This window comes from Psammomys obesus, unplaced genomic scaffold (assembly GCF_907164565.1).
Source record: "Psammomys obesus unplaced genomic scaffold, mPsaObe1.curated_primary_1811, whole genome shotgun sequence".
NCBI classification, from domain to species: Eukaryota; Metazoa; Chordata; class Mammalia; order Rodentia; family Muridae; genus Psammomys; species Psammomys obesus.
In genome coordinates, this window is record NW_026591759.1 from 9,809 (window position 1) to 18,189 (window position 8,381).

At 34.8% G+C, this 8,381-nt stretch overlaps 1 long non-coding RNA gene across 1 annotated transcript; it reads left to right on the forward strand.

Annotated features, from left to right (window-relative positions):
* Positions 1-2,307: 2,307 nt before the first annotated feature.
* On the forward strand, positions 2,308-7,649 carry LOC129680319 (uncharacterized). The gene is made up of 3 exons (XR_008720672.1): positions 2,308-2,345; positions 5,414-5,480; positions 7,582-7,649. It is a non-coding gene; the product is annotated as an uncharacterized LOC129680319 (long non-coding RNA).
* The last annotated feature ends 732 nt before the right edge of the window (positions 7,650-8,381 follow it).

Genomic DNA, 8,381 nt, shown 5'->3' on the forward strand with positions numbered 1-8,381 from the left:
GATAGGAATATTTGTGGGTTTTAAATGTATGATAATGCTTTTCCTCCTTCAAGACCAGACAGTTTCAATGAGTTGTGTTGGTGTTTTAAAAATACTAAAATGATTTGAGGGAAGAAAGATGTGTGACCATGCTTCTTCTTTCAGGAGTTTGTGGACTTACCGTTTGAGAATTGCTGTGCCTAGAAAGCATTTCCTTCTAAAATTTAAGCATAAGGCTATATTTTACTCTTACCATTCTTAATTCAATTTAGTATGTGTCAATTGTTGGCATTTGAGGGGAAAATTTTTAACTGAAGGGCAGAAAGAATCTTGTTGGTTTTTAGTTGTGTCAGTTCTCAGTTTTTTTTTAGCTTTGAAGCACAAATCTAGGATATAAAATATATCAGTAGTTTCCAACAGAATTGTTTTTCTGCATTAGTCTTTCTGCCTTCCTAGTTCTTCTGATAACCTCCTCCAGCTTCCTTCAGAATTTAACACTATTACTTTCTTCACAACACAGTAAAATACATATGTGTGGATTTAGCTTAGATAGCTGTAAGCCTTTACAGCACTGACTATGACTGTCCTAATTCATAGTGTGACTTACCCCTGATTTCTGTTGTGAGCAGCCCTGATAGAAGAGCAGTCTGCAGGGTGATTTACACACACTTTATGTGTGTTGATGTTTTTGCCTGCTTGCGTGTCTGTGTGACAGTTGTAAGCTATCATGTGGGTGCTGCCAATTGAACCCTGGTCCTCTGGAAGAGCATTCAGTACTCTTAACCATAGGGGTCTGCTTTTGATGGTGACAAAAACTAATTTTGTATCAAGTAGAAAAATGCTATATCAGGGCCTTGCCTCAAAGGTTTAAAACTTGGCTTCTCAGGACTGCATGTTTTTTATGTTTTTAAGACTTTTTTTTAACATAAAAAATACCAAGTTTTAGTGTTACTTGACTAGTTTTTTAAGACCAAGAAGATATTTTTGAGAGTATATTGAGCTTTATATAGCTTCATTTTAAAGTGTTCATATTTCACCTTAATAAAAATTAATGCTATTAAGAAGTTATTTTGCAATTCAAGTACTTTAAAATTTTTAACTTAATATTTAAGGTTTTACTTTTCTTTAATTCTATTTTGAGAACTTTGGATTTTTCTGTCTTTCACAAGTGTTTCTTTGCCAGCATTAATACCTTTTATTGTTATACAGAGAAAGGTTATCCAAAAGACCATTTGAAAAAATCTAGTAACAGGATGTACTTTTTTTTTTTTCCATTGCTTTTTAATTGTACCTTGTCAAAATGGTCTTGTACATGAACTTTCTTAGAATTGGGCAGTTCCTGGTTCCTATGGAACTTCCTGTTTTCTCAAATAAAAATAGAAAAGCATCTCAGAAAGGAAATCTGGTCAGTGTGAACTACTTTATGAGATCGGTTGGACTTAGTTGTGCCCTGGATTATATAGAATATCATTTGTATAAAATGTGTAAAAGTTTTCAAATGCCTGAACTTTGAATATTTTTATATATAATAAAATAGGTGATATGGACTAGGTTCTGAATAAATGTGAGACATGTTATATATTTAGCCATAGTCTGGCATCATATTTTGGAGAGATTTTAGGTAGAGAAAGATTTCATGGAAAATATTACAAATTTCTTTTATAATTATACTTGATTGTTGGATACCGAAATTCTAATCGTTGGCTGCTTTGAGCTGTATATTTTTTTTCTTGCATTTTTCTAGATGTTCGTAAAGAGTCAGGATTTTGTTTTCTTTTAGGTAGATATTAGAAGTTTGGATCCTAAAAGAATCACTTAGTTTTAAAGCAATAGGTTTAGGTAGAAATATGATATTGTTGGTAATAATAAAAATGGTAGTATTTGGTGAGAACACAGTGAATGATAGCCACTGCTCTCCCAGGCATTTTATAGCAGTTATCTCATTTAGTTTTTACAGCGATGTACTGTATGTGCAATTGTTATCTCTATAGGAAAAGTAGTTTATAGTAAGCAGGTCATTGACTTGAGGAGGTAGTACGAAGTACCGGTGCAGGTGCAGAGGAGGCTTGAATCATCATTCATCACAAGACACCAAAACTCTGGCGTTCAGTTGTGATGGAGAAAACCATGAATTTAGAGGGACAATGTCTAGCATAGTTAGTCTTACTCCTTTCCCAGCCTGTTTACCTCTGGTTTGTTTACATTGGTTTGCATATTTGCATTGGCATATGTAAACAGCATATGCTGGCTTCTCAGGGTGCTTGTTTAGGAGGATTGAAGTTCTTGAGTGATGCTAATAGTTGTCTTTTTCTTTCTTTTCCTTGATAGTAAAAAAACCCTTTGATGAAACATTTGGAAAAATACAAGTAAGTAAAAGATCATAATACTTATAATGTATGCCATGCTTTAAATGATGAAAATATTAAAATGACTATAAACTAAGAAAAGTAACTAGTTTGAAGCATTATATTTTCTCATTCTGGGCATTCTTACCTCTAATTTAGTTGTGTTGAACATAGAGCTTCTCCTAAAAACCGAACTGTTTGTTACTGTCAGGTAAAGACAACTGTCCACCAAATGGGAATACCCTGTCGTCTCTGGATCTGGTCTGCCTTGTCCCATGTTGTCTTATGCCATAGCAGTTTTTTTTTTTTTTCCTTTCTTTTGTCCTCATTTTGTCTCCTTTTGGATCCTTGTTCTGTTGCATCAAGGCTTTTTGTTTGTTTGTTGTTTGTTTGTTTTTTCGAGACAGGGTTTCTCTCTGTGGTCTTGGCTATCCTGGACTTACTTTGTAGACCAGGCTGGCCTCAAAGTTAGAGCAATCCGCCTGCCTCTGCCGCTCTGAGTGCTAGGATTACAGGCTACCTCACCTGGCTAACATTGAGGCTTTTCTTCTTCAAAGGATGATAAAATAACTTTAACCAAAATTTTATTTACATCAAAATATTTTTGCTTGCCTTGTAATAGACACTTTGAAGATTTAGATATTTAAAGGTGATATGAATATTAAAATACATAATTCTCTGCTAAATTTTCATCATGGGAACTGACCATTACATAGATCTGTATTGAAAACTACTTGTTTTGCTCAAGGGCATATGATAAAGTGCACTCAGACTACAGAATATTATTTCAGATTGTTAGGTGTGAAACTTTGGATTAATTCTATTCATTGTAATCTGCAGTGAAAACGTTTATTTGTAATGATTTTGATAACTGAGTTTTAAAAATACTAAAACATTATAGTTGAGGCTTAGTATAGTGGGCTCACGGAACCTTGGAATTTCAAAACTATTTTTAAAAATAATTTGTAGTATCACAGATTCAGTATAAGACTCTTGGGTTTCAGCCCCAGCTTTTAAATTTTGGAGCTTGAATCACATTTATCATCTGTCTGTCTGTCTATCTGTCTGTCTGTCTATCTATCTAATAGAGTCTTGTTAAATAGCCCAACCTGGCCTTACTTAGATTTGCTATTTTCCTGTCTCAGTCTCCTTGTGTTGGGATTACAGGTATGAACCATAGTGCCCTCTGCACTTTGGTTTTTAATTTTGTGTGAAGATAAGAAGTGCCTTGATTCAGAATAACGTAAGAATGAGGTCAATAAAAGGGTGATATGGCAGAAAGCTTGGAAGCAGGCAGTCACCTGGAGGGATGGTTACCTTGTTTGTCATCATGAGACATAATCCAAGGACATGGGGTGGGAATTTGGAGCCTTTTGTGAATTTGCTTCTTCCTACCATCACTGCTCATAGCTGCATTGACAAAATTATGTTCCCCATAGTGTGCAAACTTGTTTTCTTTGTTTCCTGGACATGTATGGGGACAAAAGTATAGATGCAGTTTCATGTCTCTAGACATGCATGTGTCACGTTCTATACCTTCTAAGCATGCCTGAACTTGCTCCATTGGTATATTCATCTAGAAAGCCTGTTCTATTAGGCACTTGGAAGAAAGGGAAGTCATAAAGACATTCCCGTGTCATGATTTTGTCTCAAAGTGATAATCTCTTACCTCTTCCTCATTGCTTGCACAGAGGCTTATCTTAGTTGCAGTTGTTCTTAAATTTGGATATCATTGCTTTTTAGATTATTGAATAGATTATATAGATGTTACCTATTTATTCCAGATCACTTCTACCTTCTGGTCAGAGCAATATTGCAGACATGCACAAGTCTAGCTTACCTTTCTCTTAACTTTTCAGGATAAAGCCAAACTCTTTTTCTTCTTATTTAGGGTTCCAAGCTACTTTTCCTTCAGCTTGCTACTGCTTATGTAAGAAGTATAACTAGTGCTTTCATGCTTCTGTACCTCTGCTTGTTCTGTTCCCCCTGCCTGGAGTGATGATCAAGTCTTTTCTTCCTATGTAGCTCTAATGTTCTGTATTACACATATGGGCTTTGGTTAACTCCCCATCTGTTAGCGTTTTACTTGGCAGTTACGGTGTGACACTGCGTGGTGGTTGGTGTGGTGTTCTTGAGAACAGGAAATACCGTGCTTGTTCTGTCTCACTTTGCTCTGAGACGATAGTTCTTCATTCCTTAACTTCATTGAATGTTTTATTTTAATGGTTGGTGATTATATACAGGGTCATCTTGATAATCTAGGACAGGATGTATGTCAAAGTAATATCATGTTCCTTTAGTTATATGTGGTTGAGTCAGATTAAAACAAACCATGAGGGGCTGGAGGATAGCTCAGTGGCTAAAAGTGCCTGTCAGCACACAGGGCAACCTGAGTTTGAACACACATGTGTTCATTGTTCTCTGACGTACATGGGACATACCCATGTATGTGCAACCTACATATCTGTACACACATTCAATTAATAATGCAAACAATAAACACCCTAGATGGAAGACAAGAACAGTATATATGTGTGTGTGTGTGTGTGTGTGTGTGTGTGTGTGTATGAGCACATATTATATGTGCATTGTACAATGTGAAATTGGAAGGATTGCTTTGATGGCTAAAGGAGGTTTATTATGTATGAGGTTCATTTCATAATTTCTTTTTTCTAAGATGTATTATTTTTAATAATGTGTATATATGTATGTGGATGTGTACATGTAAGTGCTGGTGCCCGCAGAAACCAGAGACGTTAAATCCTCTGGAGCTGGTGTTAGAATGTTGTGAGTTGCCTGACATGGGTGTGCTAGAATTGAACTCTGGCCCTCGGGACGAAAAACTCTTAATCACTGAACTACTTCTCCATCTCCCTGTGTAAGCTTAATAGTTCTCAAGATAATAAAATACAGTAATAATTTATGGTAAGTTTTCTTAAAATATAGCAGCTATTGTTTCCATATAGATTTGTTGTTCATATTATATAGCTTTAACCATTTTATCTTTATTTCCCGCTTTTAAAAAATAAAAATAATTATAAACCTTTTTTTAGAGTTGGTATTTCATAATAACTTTTTTTTAATTTTAGGAAAGTGAAAAAAATCTTATGATGAGCACATTGTACAAACTTCATGATCGGTTGGCCCAGATTGCAGGTATTATTTTAGCAATCATTGTCTCACAAAACGTTTCTAAAGTTAGCTGTGTGTGTTGCATGTTTTGTCAGTAGGAGTAGTCTTGCCTAAGTACTGATACAGTATTTTTCTTTAGAGATTTCTTAAAGAAATTCATACAGATGTAACCAAGGCCCATTTTTTTTTTTCTGCTTGCAGTATATGTTCAATTTAAGTTATGTATATTGTGTAAATAGTAACATATTCTGAAGGCTTACATAGCAGTTGAATTGAATAAGCAGTGATTAATTAAAATCTTGGGTTAGATAGAGAGGTATAGATTTTCTTTTGGTGATTGTGCAGTTGTCATAATTAAAGACGGTATTTTTAGTTAAACTCTTTTCATACTCTGCTCTTGAATCTGTTAGAGTGCTTAGGTATCAACACATCTGCAACCTGAATATATTAGTGAAATTATTAAATGGATTCTTACTATTTGATATTTGCAAATGACAGTAGTAGCATATGTGGTTGGTTATCCAATTCAATATACAAAGTGTTAACATAATATAAAAGAAGTGACTCTGGATCGTTTCTTATAAGGGTTATGGGAAACAAATGGAGCCTTCCAGGCTTTGCAGGAGCAGACTGCTGTGTGGAGTGAAGTCTTTGGCAGAAGTCTAGGGCTGGAAGTAGTATGACTCCTCCGCTTACATGGCAGTCGTTATGATCCTGGTGTTCATTTCCCAAGTCCTATCTAGCTTGATCTTTATTTGAAGTCCGTAGTTTTGCTCAGTTTTTTTAGGCTTATAATTGTGTGTACATCATTAAACACTTTCTTGGTACTGACTGATTTGCCTGCATTCATATACTATGTTTATTTGGTGTTCTCTCGCACCTGGAAGTAGGTTGAATATTGTCTATAGCTAAGAAATCTTAGTGTTGCTAACTTAAGCCTACATGGTTCTTGATAGCAACTTTATGAGGATGGTCTGTGGTTTACTAGATCAGCACACAAGAGTTGCTTTTAAAGACGTGGATTTCCTCCCCCAGAGTGGGTATTGGCAACTATTTTCTTGTAAAGTGCCTCATGGTAAATATTTTAGGCTTTGTGGACAAGACTGCCCCTGTTACTATTATTTCATTTTGGTATTTTAGCATGAAAGTAACCATAAATAGTATATTAATCAATTAGCTTGACTGTGCTCCCTTCATAAATTCATTTATAAATACCAGCGGCAGGCCACATTTGGCCCTCGGCTGTATTTTACTGACTTGTGTTGTGGACCCGTGGACTCTGAGTCTCTGAGGGAGCATTAGAAGCTGAAGACTTGTTTATGCAGAAGGTACTTACCTCAGCTAACGACCTCCATGACAGCTAGGCGTAACTGAGTAAAGTGATAAGGAAGAGTGTACTTCACTGTACAAAGATTTGGCAGGATTTGCTTCAGGGAGAAGATTTTTATGTTGAAGGTATTTTTAAACTATTTGAAAGTAATAAGGCAGCAAAACTTAAAACTGAAACTTAATTTGAGGAAAAATATCTGTAATAACCACATGTAGCCTTGGAAAAAACTTTGCATTATCTTCAGTTATTTTCTATAACTTTCATTTTTTTTTTTTTTTTTATAAAAACTAAACTGAGATTCATAAGGTAAAATTTCTGCCTTGTTTCACAGTTGATCTCTGTTAAAAAAAGGTCAGGGATGTGCACTCCTGCCAGCGAGGAGTTTGACTATGCTCTGAAAGTAGACATAACTAGGATTTAGTGTGATAGTAAATTCAGATTTACTTGAATCTTTGGATTATCAGCTTTGAATCTATGTGTAAGTTAGTAAAGAATATCCTGGTGTTTCCCTTTAAGAACAAGCCATCAGAGTGTCATTGTGCCTACATTGGCTTTCAGTTTAGAGTATAAGAGGAAGATAATCTTACATTGACTAAAATTCATTTAAAAGTAGTGGTTTATGTAAGAGTAGTTGTTTGTTTACATTAGATATTGGAATTATTTCTAGAAAATATAAGTAATATTCATCAATCTATTGACTACAATATATAATTGTATTATTTGTAAAATACTTTAAATTCTATTTCTTTTGTTTAATATTGTACTTATTCGAAATTGATATGCTAATCTTTTCAGGAGATCATGAATGTGGCAGTTCTAGTCAAAGAACACTTTCTATCCAAGACGCAGCTGCATATTTAAAAGTAAGCAGTGAAATAAATTTAATAGCCATATTCTTAAAGTTTATATCATCCTTGCTACTATCGAAAGTATTAAGCATTTTGTGACTTTAATTGTGCTGTCTGTGGCAGCAGTCTTCATATCTTCTTCTGTTGCTTGTTTCCATTGCCTGTATGCAGTCCTTCGGCCCTGATGTTTAGCTTTTGTCTCCTCATGTAACTCTACCCACTTATACATTTGTTTGCATATATGTGTATATTGTTGGCTAGGTTCCTGGTAAGAGAGAATGTGTAGATTTTCCTTCTTTCTGAGATTATAGATATCAAGGTAGTTGAAGTATATTTATATCTTCATAGAAAGCTAATTGTTTTTCTAACTGTACTTCTGTCCTGGATTGTTTGTTTTTTGGTGTAAGTACATACAGTGTACTCTGTACCAGAAGTATAACTGATGTGAATCTCCAAAGCCTCTGTTCCGAACATCTCTTCTAACTGTGTAATAGAATATTCAAACTGGAGCGTCATTAAATTGTGTTGAATTTGTGTATGGATTTCTTTTTTTTTAATTTATTTTTTCCCATTATTTATTTATTGGCTTTTTGTGTTTGTTTCAAGACAGTGTTTTTCTGTGTAGCCTTGGCTGTCTTGGACTTGCTTTCCTGGAACTGGAAAAATACAAGAAGGTTAAAGATGGAAAATGTCATCCTGATTTGTAAAAGGGGAAAATGGAATTTAAAAACAATACTGTAAAGCTTG